This window comes from Astatotilapia calliptera, unplaced genomic scaffold (genome assembly GCF_900246225.1).
Source record: "Astatotilapia calliptera unplaced genomic scaffold, fAstCal1.2 U_scaffold_5, whole genome shotgun sequence".
In the NCBI taxonomy this organism is placed as follows: Eukaryota; Metazoa; Chordata; class Actinopteri; order Cichliformes; family Cichlidae; genus Astatotilapia; species Astatotilapia calliptera.
In genome coordinates this window covers 110,375-132,792 of record NW_020535789.1, presented here as the reverse complement: position 1 = coordinate 132,792, position 22,418 = coordinate 110,375, and the positions used below count along the sequence as shown (strand labels likewise).

Sequence of the window (22,418 nt, the reverse complement as noted above, 5' to 3'; positions counted from 1 at the left end):
TTTTAAAGCTGTACTGTTTATAAGACTGGGGAAACCTGCAGTCAGCTGAGACTGAAGAAGTCACTTGAATGAGTGACAAAACGTTTCTCCCACTGAAATGCTACATCTAGATGAACAAAATCAACTTTTGGAAATTTACTTACCTGGATATTTGAGCATGCATCAAGATGAAATTAAAAAAAACTGTTTTACCAATATCAGAATTCTCTCTAGAGTAGCAGCAGAGGTTCAGTTTTCTGAGTCAGGACAGATGTAGATATGGGAGTCAAGAAACCTAACTCTAAACCCAGGGTAAATGGCTTCAGTGAATGTGGTGTTGAAAGTGTGGAGGTGGTACAGCATATCTGGGAAGACCTTGTAGAAGGACACAGTGCCAACATCACAGTCCACATATACTGCAACCTTGTGAGGGGCAGATGAGCAGGGAACACTAATGGCTGTTGATGTGTAATTGTGCATTGCGAAATAATCTGTATCATCACAGTACAGAGACCAGGATTCATCAGTCCTTCCAAACCTGTTGTCATCACTGTTTCCTTTCCTTTTTATTTCTTTGTAAGTCACAGCAATATGAACCTCTCCACTGTGTTCAACTTCCCAGTAAGAACGACCAGTCAGACTGTTAGTACACATCAGCTGAGGACTATCAAATCTGTCAGGATGATCAGGATAGAGCTGGTCCTCTTTCATGTGCACCACCTTCCTATTGTTGTCAGACAGTTTAAGATTGCGGTGGACTGTGTTCACATCCACTGTCAGCCCACAGAAATCTAAAAGAACAAGGCAAACACTGTTATTACTGCAATAAACAATGAAACCTCAAATAAAACTAGGACAGCAAATGGCCTGTTGTCAACACACATTGTGGAATGTAATGTACTGGAGAATTAACTGGACATGAACAAATTTCTACAATACGTAACTGAAAAGTAGCCTAAAACAAACAAAATATGAAGATATAAAACTACACACCTGAACACTACTGAATCCACATCAAAGGATACACTATGAAACTTTCATAACACATGGGATCACATTGTGCTCTCTTATACCTGGCATGTTTTAATTGCTATAATAACTATAACTTATGATTTTATAAGCACTTTTCACTTTTTTCTTCTCTTATGTTAGAAATTTGTGGTCCAAATTTCCTTTTAGGTGGTGTAAACATGAAAATCAATTGAACTGTAATAGCCTTCATCTTATGTCCTGCACATTTTGTGTTGGTCTCCCCAAAAAACCTCTAAATACTCAAGAACTGCCCCTCACTGGGCAAACAGTATCTTTGTTGCAAGCTGGGTCATCAATAGCACTTTTCTGCTCTTTTGAGAACTCAAAACATTTTATAACATGCCTCATTCCCGTTATGCACATTCATAAAGCACATTTTTCTATGCCTAGATGTGTTTTTTTCCTAATGTTTGCACACAGTCACACTCAGATGGATGTATCACAGAGCAACTTGTGGTTCAGTATTATCCCTAAGAATACTTTGACACGCAGATTGTAGTAGCCAGAGATCAAACCACCAACTTTCTGATTCATGGGTGATGTGCTACAGCCATGTGAAAGTGGATATTTAATATGTTGCTGTACTTTTATTGTCGTAGTATTATGTATTTTTTTTTATTGTGTTAGCAAAATAACTCTACCTTCCAGGACACAAAGGAACGAGATGCATGTAATGTATAAGCTGGAGTGGAGCAAATTGGATTTAAATATAAAGGAATTTGTTACATGACAGTAGGAACTAACATAAAACACACTTACATTTCTTTAGACCCGTTTTCATCCACTGGTCTCCATGAGGATCCATTCTGAAATTAGTAAAGACAAAGAAAAGCACAAATGCTTTTAGCTTAAAAAACCAGACGTTTTCAACTTTTTTCCTTCACAAAAGCAAAATGTATTTTCATTATTATGGTATTTTTCCTGCACAAACTTGACTCTTTACCTAAGGGTGTCCAGTCTCCAGCAGGGATCCTCCCGTAGAGGAGACAGCAGCTTTATTCCTGAGTCTCCTGGATGATTGTAGCTCAGGTCCAGCTCTCTCAGGTGTGAGGGATTTGACTTCAGAGCCGAAGCCAATGAAGCACAGCCCTCCTCTGTGATCTGACAGCCGGACAGCCTGCAAACACAAAACAGCACATGTCACACTGGCAGAGAAAACTACTCTTTTTAAAATATATTTGACTGTAATTTGTTGTTTCTGATTTCACCTGAGAATTTGAAGTGCACATTGTGGACTCCCGAGTGCTGCACACAGTCGCTTCACTCCTAAATCCTGCAAATTGTTGTTACTCACGTCCAGCTCTATCAGTCTAGAGGACGTAGCACTGAGAACTGAGGACAGAGCTTCACAACTTGTCTGTGTGAGGTTACAGCCACTCAGCCTGGAAATGTATTAATGAGAGAATAGAAGACATCCTTTTAATATTTAAGCTGACTAAACTCTTGAAAGTAGCACTGATTGAAAACTCCCACTAACTTGCTTAGTGGTAGTTGCATACTCACAGAGCTTTTTTGCAGATTTTGACCACTGGCAGCAGTCCCAGAAGAGCTTCTGCTGAAGCTGAGTATGTTTTCAGGTCAAGAAAATTGAGATTTGTTTCTGATGACAGTAAGATGAAGACCAGAGCTGACCACTGAGCATGGGAAAGATTAAACATAAAAAGGTTTCCTGAATTAAGGCGACGTTGGATCTCCTTCACTATAGAGTCATCATTCAATTCATTTAAACAGTGGAAGAGATTGATGCTTTTCTCTGGAGAGGGATTCTGGTTGATCTGATTCTTGGTGTACTGGATTATTTCCTGATTTGTTTGTGAACTGCTTCCTGTCGGTGTCAATAGGCCTTGTAGGAGTTCCTGGTTGGATGGCATTGAAAGACCAAGGAGGAAGCGAAGAAACAAATCCAAGTGTCCATTTGAACTCTGTAAGGCCTTGTTCACTGCACTCTGGTAGAAGTGGCTTTCAGAAACATGCACTGAGACTGTTTGTTCCTCTTCCAGCAGGTTGATACCAGAGTTGGTGAATGTCAGATGGGCATGAAGAGCAGCTAGAAACTCCTGAATGCTCAGATGAATGAAGCAGAACACCCTATCTTGGTACAGCCCTTTCTCCTCTTTAAAGATCTGTGTGAACACTCCTGAGTACACTGAGGCTTCTCTGACATTAATGTCACACTCTGTCAGGTCTGATTCATAGAAGATCAGGTTTCCTTTCTGCAGCTGCTGAAAAGCCAGTTTCCCCAGTGCTTCAATCATCTTCCTGCTCTCTGGACTCCAGAGAGGATCTGTCTCAGCTCCTCCATCATGCTTGATGTTCTTCAGTTTGGTCTGAACCACCAGGAAGTGAATGTACATCTCAGTCAGTGTCTTGGGCAGCTTTCCTCCAGCCTGTTTGGTTTTTATCACGCTCTCTAGAACTTTACCAGTGATCCAGCAGAAGATTGGGATGTGACACATGATGTGGAGGCTTCGTGATGTCTTGATGTGAGAGATTATGGTGTTGGCCTCTTCCTTGTCTCTGAGTCTCTTCCTGAAGTACTCTTCCTTCTGTGGGTCAGTGAACCCTCTGACCTCTGTAACCATGTCTATATAGTCAGCAGGGATCTGATTGGCTGCTGCAGGTCGTGTGGTTATCCAGATGTGAGCAGAAGGAAGCAACTTTCCTCTGATGAGGTTTGTCAGCAGCACATCCACTGATGTGGACTCTGTAACATCAGTGAGGATCTCAGTGATGTGGAAGTTCAGAGGAAGTCGACACTCATCCAGACCATCAAAGATGAACACAACTTTGAACTTTTTAAAGTTACAGATTCCTGCTTCTTTGATTTCAGTGAAGAAGTGATGAATAAGTCCCACTAAGCTGAACTTTTTATCCCTCAGTAAATTCAGCTCTCTGAATGGGAATGGAAAAATGAACTGGATGTCCTGGTTGGTCTTGTCTTCAGTCCAGTCCAAAGTGAACTTTTGTGTCAGGAATGTTTTCCCGATGCCAGCCACTCCTTTGGTCAGAACTGTTCTGATTGGTTTGTCTCTTTCAGTCGAAGCTTTAAAGATGTCTTCACATCTGATTGTTGTTTCTGGTCTGTTTGGTTTCCAGGAGAACGTTTCAATCTGTCTGACCTCATGTTCAGTGTTGACCTCTCCGGTCCCTCCCTCTGTGATATAGAGCTCTGTGTAGATCTCATTTAGAGTGGTTTGGGTTCCTGGTTTAGCAATCCCCTCAAAGACACACTGGAACTTCTTCTTTAGGTTACATTTAAATGTATTCTCACAAAGTGGATCAGGATTTTCTACAGGAAAGCAACAGAAACATGTGTTATGATTATAGAAAATGTGACAATTTCATTCCTGTAAAGAATGAATTTATGAAGAGAAATCCTCTCACTGCTCTGCAGACAGTCAGCCAGCTCCTCCTGTTTCATTATTCTCAGGAAGTTAACTGCAAGTTTCAGAAATGCCTCTCTGCTGCTCCTTCTCTGCTTCTCTTCCTCACTGTCCAACACCACCTCTTCATCCCTCTGACACTCTGAATAATCTGGATTCAGATCATTCTGCATCTTCTTTAGCTCGTCCTTCACAAACATGATAATGTTTCCCTCCAGTATCTGGAAAATAAATGACACAATCTAAATTAATGAAAAATCTGATTTTCATACTAAAAAGTATTTTTTTACAGATATATTTTGTGCTTCTTTTCAATTGAACAAAGAAAGTGTAGAAAAATAAGGAAGTAACAATTTAAAACAAAATTTAAAACAAACTCCCATCAGAGGAAAAAAAAAATCGAATTTCAACATTTCATCGTTTCATAACATCATTTTTCTTAAAATACTTTTCCTTACAACATTCTGAATAACACTCTTTGTCATTTCTAAAAATAAAAAAAGATAATAAATTGATATATGCATGTGTACATAAATGGCCTGTCTGCACAGGAGTTCATGAAAGCCTGTTTTGATCCCCCAATTTTATCTCTACAGTATAAATTTTATCAATCTGTTGCCACTTAGTTCATGATATTAGAAACAATCAGATCTTTTTAAAATTTCAATCTGCCTTCTCTTCGCATCATAATCCTGAGATCGCTTTGATCAAGGTCTCAATGATCTGTTTCTCTCTCCTGCCTCTGGGCTCTACTCTGTCTTTATTCTTTATATTTTAATCAGCTGTTCCAAAATGAATATTTAGCTGCTAATGGTTTTATCAAATCCTTTTCAGGATTTAATAATGTGTGTGGTTTTCGTTCTTGCTCATTCTTTTGCATTTTAAATTCTTTTTAATTTCCATTGTAAGTTTTCTTATTGTTCAGCACTTTGAAACTTTGATTTAACAAGAATTGTGTTGAATTTTGCCATTATTATATGACGAGTATTGGATTTCTTTTCCTGTCAGACACGTTAATATCGTTGATACTCTAAAAAGTGCAAATTTAAAATAATTACAAACAGAGTTTGGTGTACATGTACAAACCTTAAATACTGAGTCCAGATCAGTTTGATGCTGAAGACTTGAAACATCTGAACTCTCCTGATCAGCTCTGTGGAGACAACGTGAAGAAACTGTAACCATTTTGTACATAAATACAAGATGATTTTCTTTGAATAATTTATTACTAAGTTGGTTTAGCTTGATTCCTTTAAACTGATTACACTGATCACTAAATTACGAGCCTTGGTGTATGAGACCACAGCAGCATTATTAAATGAATGAAAAATTAAAGAAAAGTTAGCACAGCCTGTAAATTGAGTGAATGAATTAATGTCTGTGAAGGTTGTCTTTTTTTTTTTTTTTTGCCTGTCCCGTTTGGCTCTTTTGCCATCAGAATTATTGTCTAAAGGCAAAGAAAGATGCCCAACGGATTTACTTTACCAAATTGACCATCCCAGCCTTGCCGTAATGGTCCATTTGATTCACCTTTTATTGTTTATTTAATTTTCACTTGCTGAATACGGGACAGACTTGACTGGAGGAAAGAAGGGGAGAAAGAAAGAGGGAAAGAGAAACAGCTGAGAAGAGGGACGGGGGAGAAGGGCAAAAAACAAAAACCAACAGAATGGGCAGGAAAAAAAAAAAAGAAAAAAAAAAGCATATATCTGTCACGGTTTGCCGGGGCGAGCCGTGTGGAGTTGTAGAAAGGACCCAAAAGGCGGCAGCTCTGGTGCAGGTGAATATTTATTTACAAGGTGGGTACAAACAGCACTGGTGGGAAAACAAGAAACCGGAAACCTAAACTGGGTAAACTAACAACACAAACCAGAAACGAAGATGCAGGGAGGTCCGGGGAAATACATACGGAGAGACGCAGGGAGACTGAGGGGAAACAACACAGATGAACCAGCAACTACCAAGACAGAAGAGACAACTTAAATACACTCAGAGAACACAGGGAGATTACACACAGGTGGAGAACACAGCTGGGAGTGATTACGTCACGAGACTAGGGAGACAAACTGAAAACACTCACATAAGACGTAGACCTTCACAATAAAACAGGAAACACATACACGCTATGACATAACACACCAACTTAACACAGACTGGGGGACATAGAACACAGGAACATGAACCATGAAACAGAAGAGTACAAACACCCAAGGTAACCAAAACCACAGAATACTAATAAACTAAACATAAACACGGAGTCGCAGACTCCGGATCATGACAATATCGATCACCTGGATCACCTGTTGAGAAAGAAAAAAGAAAACAAGCAGAAGAGAACAAGAGTAATAGAATAAACAACATCACAATGATATATGGGAATATGACAGTAAATACTAAATATTAAACATTATTGTGCAGCACATAAGATCAACAGAACACAGTGAAAAGAAATGAGTGAATGAAGAATGAATGAATAAAATGTCCAGGAGCTCTTAAACTTCAGGACTAAGGGCAGTTGTATTAACAGTAATAAGGTAAATTTAACTTTTGTCTTACTCCTCAGCAGCAACAGATTTTGTTCCTTTAAAGTAGATGAATTCATCCTTTGACCAATTACCAGGTGAATATTAATAATAATCATAAGAAGAAGAAGAAGAAGAAGAAGAAGAAGAAGAAGAACTCTCACTTATTATTCATGGAAGGCAAGTTGAAGTGGACAGCTGTAAGATAAGTTTAACATTCAGTTAAATCTTACTTCTCATCAGGAGACAGTTTCCTGTTTTTAAAGTCAGGACGGACTCCCTGTGGACTGGATCTTTCCCTCATAGTCACAGAGCTGAGTCCAGGCTCAGGCTCAGGCTCAGGTTTGGGAGAGTCTGGTCTGAGGAATAACATCAGTTAGAGGAATATATATAACAACAAGCCTATAAAGTCTGAAGCTCTTCACACTGAATGATTTCTGTCCTCTTTAGTCTGTCTAGTTTTAAACTGTTACATTTCAGGCTGTGTAAAAAACGTCTTTGCAGTTTTCAGAGTTTTGTCTCCTTTCAGATGAGATGGATCAGTTACTGTCATGTCGACTGGATCTCAATGAGTTGCTGTAGTACAACAATTTATAATAACAGCTGCAGATTTTTTATTATGTTTGTGTTAAATGAAACAAAATAAAAGCATTTAGTGTTTGCTAACAGTGCTGGGTTAAAATAAACTGATAACATAAGAAAGAACAGATGATTATCTTGTAGACAGATGTGTTGTATAGTTACTGCATGAAGGAAATATTTTCTGTATTTGTTATTGTAGCAGTGAATCTAATGTGAGGTGTTGAGTGTGATACCTTTCCATGTTTTTTAACACCTGCAGTCACCTGATGAAAGAGAAAAGTGAGAATAATTCTGCTTCATTTCTGTTTATTGAGATTTTTGATTGATATGAAGGTACTAATGTGTTTAATATAATATAATATAATATAATATAATATAATATAATATAATATAATGTAATATAATATAATATAATATAATATAATATAATATAATATAATATTTTTGTCAAATAAGAGATCTGGAGTAATACGTTCAAAAGGCTAAATTTTACATAACCGTCTTTCTTGTTCTTTGTAAAACAGTAAAGGTTAAACTTGTGAATAAATATTTCATCTGTTTCATTGTTCTTATAGGTTCCTCCAGGCTTTAAAATTAACAGATCCAAAGAACCTTTTTCTCAGGACACTGAACTAAACCTGTTCAAATTAGCATTATTTTCTGTTCATCTGTCGGGTAAAACCCAAAGAATCAGATTCCTTAAAACTGAGATCTGGTCCAGACTTCCTGTATTGCCGTCACTCTGTCTGCACCACGATATGACCTGTTCCTGTTTTGTTGTTGTTTTTCTATTAAGGCCTCTTTTTTTCCACTCAGTGTTTGAAGAGTTTGAGACTATTTAAAATATTTTTTCTTTTATTCATTTATTATTTTCTTTCAAATCTTTAACTAACGAAAGAGAAACTGTTGACTGTGTGTAACCGCAGCAGGATTTAACCCTTTAAGACCTACCATAGAACCAAGTCCGCCAGAGCTTATATTATATTTTTACATGCTGCAGTGCCTTTTTTGGGAGCATTTCAAGTTGATATACATCAATATAACCATTATAGCCCAAATTTTAATAATATGTATTCATTAAGTGCATAGTAATTACATAAAATTGCAAAAAAAATGCAATAAACTACAAAAAAATTGAAAATTGTTTTTGTTTTTTTAACATATATTTCTAGTTACAGAAATTTAAGAGGCTTATCCCTCAAAACTGTAAATACAAAAAAGTTGCACAAAATAGTTTCCCACCACAGGAAATTTATTTTAAGTGTCTTCATAGTTTTATTTTTGAAATACACCAATTTTTATATACTGCAGGAATAAAACAAAATAAATACTATAGTGCCAATTTGCAAAAAAAACAGCATATGCATCAAAATAAACTATTTCCAGCAGTGCAATATGAGTCCTAAGCATCCCAGAGACAACACAGAAAGTCATAAAGTCAAAGATAACTTTTAAAAACACAAGTATAGGCTCATAAGGCCCTGATGGTAAAAAAAACCCCACATTTTCGCAAAATGACGTCACTTCCTGTTTCGGGCAGGTCATTGCGGACATGCGATAGTTCACGCTGATGGGCGTAGGAAGTGTTACGAACAGCTGATCGGATCGGCAAAGCCTCTTTCTGGAATATTATGCTTTTGTTGCTGCAAGTGTTTTTTATGCAGTTTTTGCAAAGCTATATGTGGAAGGAAACTGTGACCTAGGACAAGCTGATGGCATAAGATGTAAGTACAACTCCTCCGGTTTCATATGCAAAAAAAATTATTGCGCTAGCTTAGGTGGTTGCAGTGCTACCGGGATTTAAAAATAGTTACCGCTCCAACCGGCTTTAAACATCTTCAAATAATAATTTAATGAAAAAGTACCCCAGAAATAAGAAATCAGTTTCATCTGCACATTCTTAACAGAAACATAAAATAAATTAAAGCTCACCAAATGTCCACATTCAATGTGTTTTATACTGTACAACACTTCCTTGTTTTTCTCTTAGATACTAATAATTTGAATACAGGTGCTCACTGTACTGATGATTTTACATGCCTACACCGCTCGACTGGTTAAACAAGTTTAAAGTCTCACTACTTTGTTCTGATATTTTTATGAGTTTCCTGCCACTGGCTACTGAATTTCTTATCAAGTGAAATGTTTGAACTGCAAAATATTGATGATTTAGTTACATGAATGATGTGCAGCATATTAATCTATAATAACAGTTGTTTTGAGGACTGTGCAAGTCTGCAGCCCTAAAAAGTTTTGAATATCCTGTCCTGTTTCCCTACCAGGACTGACTCAACTCTGTGAATCAGAAACATGATAAATTACCAACAGAGTTCATCAACCAGAGGCCGTGGCATTAACAGGTTATGTCAAAGCAGTTAAAGTCATCATATGCTTAAATAACTCGTGTCTCAATATACAAAAGACCAAATTCATGGTTCAGTCCAACCAACAGACACAGAGACAGTGCACAGGGTGGTCTCCCTCAGTCTTCTCTGTCCAGAGCAAAGGTTCTTAAATGTTCTGTGTCAGGGTCCCGTTACAGAGGAGAACATTATCCTGTATAATCAATCGGTTTGGTCTTAGCTCAACTTAATAATATGTAGTAACTCAAATATTTAATTAATTTCAACAGGAAGCAAGCTGACCCATCATTCACATCGCAGCAGGAAAGAAAACACAGAATTACAGTGAAAGAAATGAAAAGATGAAATACATACGTCTGCTGTGTCTTCTTCTTTCACTTGGTACCTGTCTGCTTCATCAGTACCTACATTAAACTGGCAGACGTGTAGTTTCACTGTATATGCAAACACAGCTGCCACACCTGGCTACCGGGGATCATGTCACATCAGTTTGTTCCTCTTTCTGTGTTCACTTCAGCTTCAGTTCATTTCTCCTTTTGGTTATGCTTTCAGTACGTTTATAGAAATGTTGTAGTTATTCGTTTGGAGCATTTTTATGAGTGAAGGCAGATGTTAAGATTAAATAGTGGATCAAACCCTCCTCTGAGCCTGTTGATCAGATAAAAGCTTTTCAACATGAAAAATATAATATGTATATGTATATATTTGAAAATGACCTTTCCCTCACAGATCTTTATTAATATGTTAAAATCCTTTCAGTCCATGTGTACACCATACTATAATACTATTGTTATAGTTGTTTAATCATCTAACAACAATCAAACAATCCAAATGAACCAAATGCCACCAACTCTATGAACTAAAAACATGTTGTTTAGCGGTCATTTTTAAGTGCAATCAAAAAGCTTGGTACACTTTATAAAAAGTCATATAATAGAAAGTGACTTTTAAAGACAATAAACAAACACAGAAACACACAATGGGTGAAAAACTGCTGTTACGATACCCAGTTAAAGCTACATCACAATTTATAACCTTTACCCCAGAACAATAACTTGATAGTACAAAACAGATCAAAATCAAACACAACAAATATCACACAGCAACCTCACTTATAGATTAAACCCTTTTTTAGTTTTCGAAATATTTTTTTCTGCGCATACAGACATTTTTTATTGATGTCTAAATTGATGTCTTTTTAAACAGAAAGTCAGAAAGTTTTAACAGAAAAATGAAATGTGAAATGTGAGGGGAAGCATAGAGTCCTGTGGTATTAAAGAAAAATTGAAACTAATAACTGGCTAAGTTACATCTCAGAGCCCTGCTCTCAAAAACTGACATAGTGTTTGACCTTGTATGGGAGGAGCAGGATTTTGAATTCAATTCTTGATTTACACTTTTTCTCCATTTTTTTGGCTCATTTCTTGAAACAGAAATTACATTCTCAAAATAACATGGACAAACCTCCAAACCTCTTGGCAAATGTTCACAACAGAATGGCATTTCTCATTCATTTTATCAAATGGCAAATGCCTTAGTACATGTCTCAATTGTCTCAGTGCATCTTTGCAAATGATTAAGTACAAGTAGCCTACAGTTATACAGTTAGCCCACATTTAGCACATTTTCCAAATGAATAGATCTTGTAGATCTAAACTGATTAGTTGATTCTCAGTCTAATGATCATTCCCTCCAAAACATATCACCAATGGAGAAAAACTGTAATAAAAAAAAATCAAATAAAAAGAAACCACACTTCCGTTGGATGAGATGAGCACTTAGCTCCATCATGTGGCATCTATGAATATTGCACTATCATGATAAGAAGTAGGGTAAGATTAAACTGGCAAAATCTCACCTAATTGTGAAAGTGAAACTACAGATTTCCAAATTCTTATGGAGATGCAGCAGAGCTGACTCATCTGAAAGAAGAGGACACTGCAGAGTTTGTATTTTACCTTTTAAAAAAAATAATAAATTCATTCATTTCTTTCTGTAGTAGCATCGCATTTGTTTGTGAGGAGATGTTCAGAGAAACAGATTAAATTTTTTCCATCTATTTAGAAAATGAACCACATCACTACCTTGTATCAGAAAAAAGCATTTTTTTCAGCTCTGAACACTGCAGGTTTTTCTTCTAGATGCTTCTGTTGCCGTGGTTGTAGTTCTTGTAGTTTTGGTGAGTCTGTGTAATAAGGATCATGAACAGGATTAGATATTGTCATCAGTGAATGAAGTAGATTTTCATTTTTGCTGTGTCACTCACAGGGAGAAGATGGTCTGCAGGATCCTGCTGCTCATCATCCTCACCTCATGTGTCTCTGGTTAGTTTACAGCTTCACTTTATGAACTACAAATAAAGCTCAACAACAGATTTGTTCCAGTTCTCAGTGTGTCTGTTCCTCTCTTTCCCTCTCTGTCTCCTCAACAGGATCATTTGTAGTCAATGTGACACAGACCTGCTATCAGGCAGAGGAGAACCACAACATCACACTGGAGTGGACGTTCACCACCAAACCTGACAGATCCACCCAAACTCTCAACATCATCTGTGAACTCTTCATTAGTGATAAACCCTCAGTCCTGTATCAGGTTCGTCAAGGAGTTGAGGTGTCAGAGTCTCAGGATGCAAAGTTTTCAGGACGAGTCCAGAGTGACAAAGACGCCCTCAGAGAAGGACGAATCAGACTTCAACTGTCCAGACTCAGGACTGATGACTCGGGTCTGTACCTGTGTGAGGTGAACACTGATTATGGCTTCAGTGTTGGAAGATGTCGACTCAACATAACTGGTATCTTTATTTAGTTAAAATATTGCATTTTTAAAAAATAATTGGTTTATCATGTTTATGTCTGGAATGATGTATGAAAACCTGCAGATTATTATTCAAACTTTGATGGACCAGTTAAACACAAAACTCTTTCATGTATTCGTCTAAACATTGAAGGCTAGATCTGAACTCAAACTGAATAAAACAGGAGCTTCATTTTATAAATTATGGAAGGAGGATTATCCCCTTCAGTTTCTGTTTTATTCTACACATTAAAGTTATTATTTTTTGGAGATCATTATTATTTTATTGTGATCCGTAACTCTATCACTGTGAGCTGAACTGTTATCATTTTGATTCTGATCATTAACGTTAGTGTTTCCATGTTCTTACAGCAGCTGCTGATCAGCTCCAACCTCACAGACCAACAACAAAAACGACAACAGACATTGGAGGAATGACCGGTTTCTACATTTTAATGGGAGTGTTGGCAGCTCTGCTGGCACTGTTTGCAATACTTTTAGTTGTTTTCAGAAATGAAGAGAGGATACAAAACCCTATAGCAGATGTACAGATGCTGAGCTTCTTATGCTAAAAACCCATCAGTACTGACAGGAACCTACAGTCCAAGAACAACTATTATAAAGAAGCTTGACAAAACATAAAGCCGCAGCTGCAAATTTGCTCTGCTGTTAACCATTATAACCAGCAGGTGGAAATGTTGGATTGCATTCAATCATGTAGTAACAGCAGTAGGTGTTAGTTGGTTTAACACCAGGTTTCTCCTGGTTTTAGCAGGCTGTTGTATAAACCCATGTAATCTGTAATATTAATATGAATGTTGCTTATTGTTGTGTATTATTTCTACACAAAGCATACAAAGTGTTCATTCCTGTGCTGTGGGAATACCTGTACAAACTGAATAAATGACTGGACTCCATCTGATCAACTGCTGTATCTTCTCAGAGACAACGCAGGAAGATACCCATTACAAAGAGCTACACTATATCCAGTCTTACTAGTAACTATTAGGATCTCAGGGTTTCTGCCTTGTACTTTTTAATATTGTGGATTTGTGATTTGTTTCTGGAGTTGTATGTGATACTTTTTATTTTCCTTAGTCCTCTGATGTTTAGTATTTTTCCCAAGTGCCTAGACCAGTGATCTAGGTGTTTCGTTTTTAATTCCTTGTTTAGTTTAATCAGTTCCCTTTCATTTCTTTTCTTGGCCTGTCTCTGTGTCTCCTCCCTGCATTCAGTCAGTCTTGTCTCCATTATTGCTAACCGCAAATCCAGAAACATCAAAGTCCAAGACTGCAAAACAATCAGAGATGAGAACAAAACAACAAATTGAAATTCTGCAAAAACAATAACTCAAGAAATGAAATGCAACAGAGACTAAAGACATGGAATACAAGAGTATAAGATAAAATAAACATTCAAACCTCAACACATATGAATCAAAAATTTCAAAGGCCACAATATGAAGACTTACAACAAAAATCAAGAGAACATGACATGAAGCTTGGATTCTTAAAGCCAAGTTAACTTCACACAACGTCTTTCTTTAATGACCAAAACTGAATCAGTCTAGACTAATCAGCCTGAGCTGTCACATGGTGGAGGATTCTTTAAACGTTTAAAGGACAAATGGATTTTAGCACATGGTGATTTATGAGCACCTCAAACCCAGGCACCAAGAAAACAAGTCGAAGGCTTTCTTTTGATGACGGTCACAATGACGCAGTGACTCATCTTGCTGGCGCAATACTGGGTGGGAAGGTACGCTATTTGAACACTTGAATGTAACATAACTTCACAAACTGCATTCCAGTCATATGCAAATGAAATATAACGAAGGTAAACTTTAGCTCCTCCTGACAGCTTCTATTAATAATATTCTCAACCCAACCCTTAAATCCTGTTTGCGTTACAGCTCATTCTGGTCTTAAATGTGTTAAATTATATTCAGTATTACTCAGCATGTTAACAAGAGGCAAGCCTTATAAAAATAAGATCCAAAGTCTTAGTAAACAAACTCACAGAGACTTAGGGGAATTCAAAAATGAATTTCTGATATTTCAAGACCTGGGAAATTATTAAGACTCGATGAGGGTGCACGGTGGCACGGTGGTTAGCACTGTTGCCGCACAGCAAGAAGTTCCTGAGTTCAATTCCAACATCAGGCCGGGGTCTTTCTGTGTGGAGTTTGCATGTTCTCCCTGTTTTTGCGTGGGTTCCCTCCGGGTACTCCGGCTTCCTCCCACCGTCCAAAGACATGCAGCTTGTGGGGATAGGTTAATTGGATAATCCAAATTGTCACTAGGTGTGAATGTGAGTGTGAATGGTTGTCTGTCCCTGTGTGTTGGCCCTGCGACAGACTGGCGACCTGTCCAGGGTGTACCCTGCCTCTCGCCCTATGACAGCTGGGATAGGCTCCAGCGACCCTGAAAAGGATAAGCAAATGGATGGATGATGAGGGAGAAATTAAAATTTTGACCTTTGTGGAATCTGGTACGTCATCTGAATAGTTGACTTGTTGCCAACTTAAACAGAAGGCGGGGCTTCACTGCCTCAGGATTACTGAAGACCTGACACTACCTGACATAAGAGGAAACAGCAGGAGTACGCAGTTGATCTTTTACTATGCTTCTTTAACTCCTTCTTCATACTTCTCAGGATATAGATCTGTCCTCAGGATCTCTTTACTGTACCGGAGCTGAAGCATCAGCAGCGCCTTGATATCTGTGCGGCTCTAAGTCCAGGGTTGATTCTCAAAATCCGGTTTCCAAAGCAATTGTAAGTTAAACAGTGATATTTTCTGTGTTGTTTTTTCTTGCAGTCTATTTGTACCTTCAGCTTCTGCAGTGAAGGCTGCTGCGTTGGGTCTAAATTGGCTTTGTGTTTTGTGTGGACCACTAATTGAGATCCAGCTGACATTTATTGTTTTTCAACTACATTTTTGTACTTCTATCTTATTTTATCTTATGCTACTTTCTACTTCTAGTTCACTAAAACCTTTCTCTTTGTACTTCATATCATTGGCTTTCAACTTAAACCTAAATCTGTAAATATGTGAGTATGGATTTATGGTCTTAAGGCCACCAATGACCCCAGTCTAAAAGAGGACTCAGACCTCCCATGTTTGTGCAGTCTATGCCTATTTGTCCTAAATTCGGGTAACTGGTGTTTTAATTGTTTTTGAATTCACCTACAATGTTGTGCTGTATCTAATATTGCTGTTACTTGAATGTATCTGTTCCATTTCAGTCTGTTTCTTCTATGCTATTGTTTATGTTGTTACACATTTGTATTACATCTGCACTACAGTTCTCTGTTCACTGTTCTGAACAGAGAAACAATAACAGATGTCTGTTCTCTGTTCAAGTCCTTACAAATTCTCCTAATAACCAGTCCTGGAACGTGCAAGATTTTCCATCTGGCTCTAGTTAAAGTGGTTGAGAAAGGGAGACAGGAGATAACAATTTACTATTCCAACATATCTCTTAACAGCCCTTTCAGGAGACTATACATTCTAGGTGATGCCCTAAAATGCCCTATGAAATAGAAATTATGGAGTCACCTTTTGTTCTGTTTATATCTCTGCACAGCGGACAGGAATAAAGCTGTGACTGTTTTTAATGTCTTTAGCTCAAAAAAAAAAAAGACCTTTTCTTACTTTTCCAAACATGCTGTGAGTAACTTAGTTGGTTCATTACATGTTTTTTTGTTTTTTTTTATATCTTCAGTAACAGTAAATTGTTTTCTAGTGCTTGGGTTTCCTAACAGGATAATGAACAAGATCAACAGTTGCAAGGAATGAATAAAATCAATCTGTCTCCTCTCACAGGGAGAAGATGATCTGCAGGATCCTGCTGCTCGTCATCCTCCCCTCATGTGTCTCTGGTTAGTTTACAGCTTCACTTTATGAACTCCAAATAAAGCTCAACAACAGATTTGTTCCAGTTCTCAGTGTGTCTGCTCCGATATATCTCCTCAACAGAATCATTGAATGCGACACAGACCTCCTATCATGCAGTGGAGAGTGGGACTGTCACCCTGGAGTGGACATTCAAAACTGCAACTAATACCCCCTCCAATTTTCTTTCCATCATCTGTGAAAAGGAAGATGATGATAAAGCCTCAGTCTTATATCATTTTCGTCAAGGTGTTGAGGTGTCAGAGTCTCAGAATAAAAGGTTTTCAGGACGAGTCCAGAGTGACAAAGACGCCTTCAGAGAAGGACGAATCAGACTTCAACTGTCCAGACTCAGGACTGATGACTCGGGTCTGTACCTGTGTGAGGTGAGCACAGGTTATCACTTTCACGTTGAGAGCTGTCAACTCAATGTCACTGGTAAGTCAACAAAAGGTGAATTCAATCCAGAACAGTCCAAAAATGCATATATAAAAAAACAAAAAAAAACAACAACAACATTGCAAAGCAATTGCAAAGTAAATAAAACAGTGTGAATTCATCTCATTTGATTTTTAGAAACCAACTAATAATATGTATGTGTATCAGTAGATCCTGTCAGTCGTCTTGCATATATATTTAGGCAGTGAAGCAAATAATTACTTTTACAACTACCATTAATGATAAAATTATTCTCTTTGACAGACTAATCACCTACATTTTTCTGTCCTTTGCACCAGCAGCTGTTCATTCCCAACACAAGAGATCAATTTGGAGTACCCAATCAGACAGATGGGAAAGAGCCACCCTCTACCCTTTTCTGGGACTGGTACCTCTACTGGTTGTGCTCTTCTCTGCCTGCAGACGCCATAATCGACTCAGAAGGCATAAAGGTTTTATGTAGGTCTTCAATGATGTGCATACTTTTCTCTACACAACCAGCCAGACCGGTTTTCTCTACTCCTACTGTCTCTAAGTACTGAGAGAAACTAAAGTGCCTTGAGGTGACTTTTGCGACTTGGCGATACATAAATAAAACTGAACTGACCTAAACTGAAACCAGGACTAAGAGAACTCTCTTGGAGCCATTTCTAACAGCCTTAATTGTCAGAGCATTAGTCGAAAACTCAAGTGAGAAAACCTGAAGACAAACCACCCAAGAGTGTGAATGTTTCAAGTGTCAGGAAACGACTTTGTAATATGACATTCATGTTTTATGTTCATATTATTGTAAGTTTAAATGATGTAACTGCCATTTAATGATTTAAACTTCAGCATAACTTAACAATGAGCAGCCTCCTTCTTTAAAAACATTGTTGGGAGTGTGTGAGCTGAGAAACGCTGTCTGCAGGCTGCACAGTAACTGTAACTTGGCCGCGCGCGTGAATGTATGCAACATCTTTTCTGTTTTGTTTTGTTTTTGTCCTGTATGCCATGCAATGCTATTTATCAAAGTCAGTATTATATGCATTTTAAGATTCAGGAATTAATTAAAGACACTTCCAATCTTTCTGATTCCCATTAATTGAAGCATTTTGACAGCTATTTAGATGTTGTGTATCAAAGATCACTGTGACGAGAAAAACTTAATGAAGTGATTTGTGATGTTGTTGAGCTGAGTGACTGCACTGTTAAAAAAAAACATCTTTAAAAAACAGTAATATTCCGGCAGCTGGGGCGCCAAAATACTACCGTAAAATAACAGAAAATAACTTCCTCATAAAAATACGGTTATTCCCAGTAATGACAATACAGTTTGTTGCGCTAATTTTACATGGGATTCTGCCTTTTCCAAGTGCTTTTAGACATTACATTTTAACGTGATCAAACAATGAAATTACCTATAAGCAAGGTCAATGAATGTGGCAATATGAATCATAATACGTAAATGTACAGAAATATACAGTTAACAGTTGGTTTAAATAATAATGGATTGCATGCCCTGGGACAGACTGACAGAGGAGAGGCTGCCATATCGCACCATTGGCCCCTCTGGACATCAACAGTAGGCGAAGAGTCTAGACCACAGACACAATACCAAGAGTGCCCGAGCCGGGGCTTGAACCTGCAACCTTCTGATTACAAGGTGAACTGCCAACTCTTGAGCCACAATGGCCCTAAATTTCAGTGATAATAATACTTATGTGATGTAACACAAGCTTATAGGAATCATGTTATATACTTTTCCATAGCACTACATTTGAATTCAAAAGTTCAATCTTTCAATCATGATACATTTGTGAATGTATTTTAACAATCTAAATATGCATATGTACAGACAGATACATTTAATAATCATGAAAATTATGTTTTATTACATTACAGTGATGTAACGTTAATTTACATTTGAAATGTGAAATCACAGTCTATTTACGTAACTTTAATGATATTCTAGAAGAACAGAACAAAACTGTAAAATGCACAGTAGAATACTTTTATATTAAGATTTTTTCCTACAGTGCAGCCATACCTTGTGGTTGTTAGTTCACATTCATTGGCCGATGCTTAGCGTCATGTTATTATGTGTCCCAACATCCAATGGCATGTCACATTGTTTTCATGGCCACACCCTCACCCCAGGTGCAGAGGCCTATTTCTGTTCAGGAATGTTGTGAACACTTTGAGATTTATATTAATTGCAATTCCCACCTCTACATTTATTTTTTAAAATATATAATTAGCACAGCGTGGCCGTGCAATGTTTTATATGTTTTTTTTAGTTTTTATTCCTATTAATTATATTTTCACTTGTTACCTCTGAATTATCGAATCAGACCTAGATGACATGAAACTTTCAGCAAAATTATAATTCAAATACTGCTTTAATTATTGATTATTCTCATTAATTTTTGATCATTTTATATTTAATGAACAGGCTTAGTGTCAGCTTTGCAACTGAAAGGCGTGGACACGATAGGTATTTGGGTTAGTGACCTGGTTGCCAAGGCTTTTGTAGGAATATGCCTTTAATCTCACAAATGTTTGTCATGACAGTTTGAATGACTCAGTTCTTTACTTATGTTTGAAATAAGATAAGATAAGATAAGATAAGATAAGACTTTATTGATCCCACAACGGGGAAATTTTTGCATCACCTCAGCTCAGGTACAGATATATGAAGGAAATACAAAAATACAATTAAGCTATCAATGAAAAAAAGTAAGATAATACACTATATACAATGGTAGCATACACAGTATGTGATTATGGATATAGTTGGAAATATGGAAGACATAAACTATATAGCTTGGAAGGTCATGGAAGGTCCATTATGCATGAAGTGGTGACCGTGGATGTTCACAGTGTCCAGTGACTTATGACATCGTGATTGAGGAGTTATAGAGTCTAACTGCTGTTGGGACGAATTATCTGCGAAAGCGCTCCTTCCTGCAGCGAGGGTGTTTCAGTCTCTGACTAAAGGAGCTGCTCAGCCCACTCACATACTCATGCAGTGGGTGATGTGGGTTGTTCATGATGGATGTCAGCTTTACTAACATCCTCCCCTCACCAACCACCTCCACAGACTCCAGGGGACATCCCAGCACGGAGCTAAACCTCCGCACCAGTTTGTCAATCCTGCTCCTGTCCCTGTCCGTGCACCCACTCTCCCAGCAGGCCACTGCATAGAAAAGGGCAGATGCTACCACAGTGTCATAGAATGTCCTTAACAGAGTCCTGCAGACTCCGAAGGACCTCAGTCTCCTCAGCAGGTGGAGTCGACTCTGGATGTCTGTATTTGTAGTCCAGTCCAGTTTATTGTTGAGGTGAACACCCAGGTACTCATAAGAGTCCACTATCTCAATGTCTTTCCCTTGGATGTTCACCGGTGTTGTAGGGGGTGACTTCCTCCTGAAGTCTATGATCATCTCCTTTGTCTTGCCGCATTGATTTGGAGTACGTTGGTCTCACACCAGCCAACAAAGTCACTGATGACCCCCTGTATTCCTGATCATTCCCGTCTGATACGCATCCAATGATGGCTGTATCATCTGAGAACTTCTGTAGATGGCAATCGTCCGAATTATAACAGAAGTCTGAACGGTAGGTGCACTGCAGGGGGTCCAACACTGAGCCCACCAGTGGCTGAAGGTGATGCAGGATGAGCCTTTCCATGGTCTTCATCAGATGAGAAGTCAAGGCAACAGGCCTGAAGTGGTTGGGCTCCCTGGGGTGTGCGATTTTTGGCACCGGAACCACACAGGAAGTCTTCCACAGTTCAGGAACCCTCTCCAGGCTCAGGCTCAGGTTGAAGATGTACAGGGCCACCTGACAGAGCTGGTCTGCACAGTCCCTGAGCACCAGTTAATGCCCAATTTAACGTGTGCTGTTCTCATTGTAAGATTGTGTGAAACTGAAACTCTCCTTTCCTTGGAATAAAAGGAGGAAATGTTGTCAGAGTTGGCTCGATCGCTGTGACACAGTAGTAAAACTGTCCTGTAACCCTTCACTCAGTCCACTACCAGCTTTTTAAGAGCTCATCCCATTTCTGATCCAAGTATTATTACCAGTGTTTTATTAAAATCAAGCACAACTGAATTGTTTCAGGTTTTTAGTCACATACACTATAGACTGCTGTGTAGAATATTCTCCATATGTGAATGGTGTGTGAGATCTTCATTTGAATGAAAATTGAATTTAAGTAACTTGTTTTCTATAACGGCTTAAGAGTCAGGTTACCAGGGTGCACCCAGAATCGAGAACTGAGAACTAACACTCGGCCAAGTCTCTATATTAGCAGTTTAATGTGTTTTTATTTTATTTTATTTATTTATTTAGTTTGATTTTTAAAAAAATGTAAAATTTTTGTTTCCACAGTTGTGTAAAATGCCCAAAACCTGTGGTTGTCAAACCTATGGTTTGGTTTACAAAAGCCAGTTGGTTCTTTCCAGTTAAATTCCTCTCTATGTGTCTTATTTAAACACACCACTGTGCTCCTATAGTTGAACCTATTGGTCCGTTAATATAATCTATTCAAGAATTCTCCTTATTGTGTTACAAACTGATTCTTTGGCAGCAGAAACAGTTAAGAAACTTCCTGAAAATGTAGTGGAAAACCACTGAACAGTGAGTTAACTGTGGCATATAACAAATTCAGATTAATCTGATGCAGGTTTATCTATCTCTGTCAGCCTTCAAAATGCAAACCAAAACTGTTGAGCATGTCTGTTGAATCCAAAAAAGCAGCAGCTCCTTCCATGCTCACTTCATGTCCTTCTAAGTTGTCTTTTTGACAGTCAAGCGACATAACAGCTGTTTCTACGCCCAGTGTCTCAAGACTGCATACCTTTAACAATGTATAGGATAAAACAGCTATCCATAAATGCTAAACATACATGAAACTATAAAAGTTGAGAATGATTCTTTTGTGTTCTGACTTTGCTTCTGCTGCTTTTATTTATGCTTGGGATACACTGATAAACATTAAAGGTTCAATGGAGAGCTACTGTGACAGCTGGGACAGCTACAGAAAAACTTTCCCTCCTCCTTTTGTGTGTTCCTCAACTAAGTGCGTGCTACTTTGCACAACCCACCGGGACTCCCGCCCCCACGAGACTGAAAAGGGGAACGAGAGCTGTAGTCCAGGTGAAACTGAGAAGGTACCGGAGGTTAGCTTCCTGGCTGTGGGGAGACTCCCGGTGCCAGTTCCTCTCCTGACATTTGGTGTTGATGTGACCCAGGCCTCATGGCTCAAAAGCAGTATCCTCACCCTGTGTTCATCATCTGTTTTATTGTACCTGCATTATAATCAATCTGGTCCTATTTGGCCTTTTAACCCTTTAAGACCTACCATAGAACCAAGTCCGCCAGAGCTTATATTATATTTTTACATGCTGTGGAGCCATTTGTGGGAGCATTTCAAGTTGCTATACAT

The 22,418-nt window shown here is 38.2% G+C and overlaps 1 pseudogene; it reads right to left on the bottom strand.

The window, feature by feature from the left end:
* Positions 1-149: 149 nt before the first annotated feature.
* Positions 150-7,528, bottom strand: LOC113018236 (protein NLRC3-like; annotated as a pseudogene).
* Between the last annotated feature and the right edge of the window lie 14,890 nt (positions 7,529-22,418).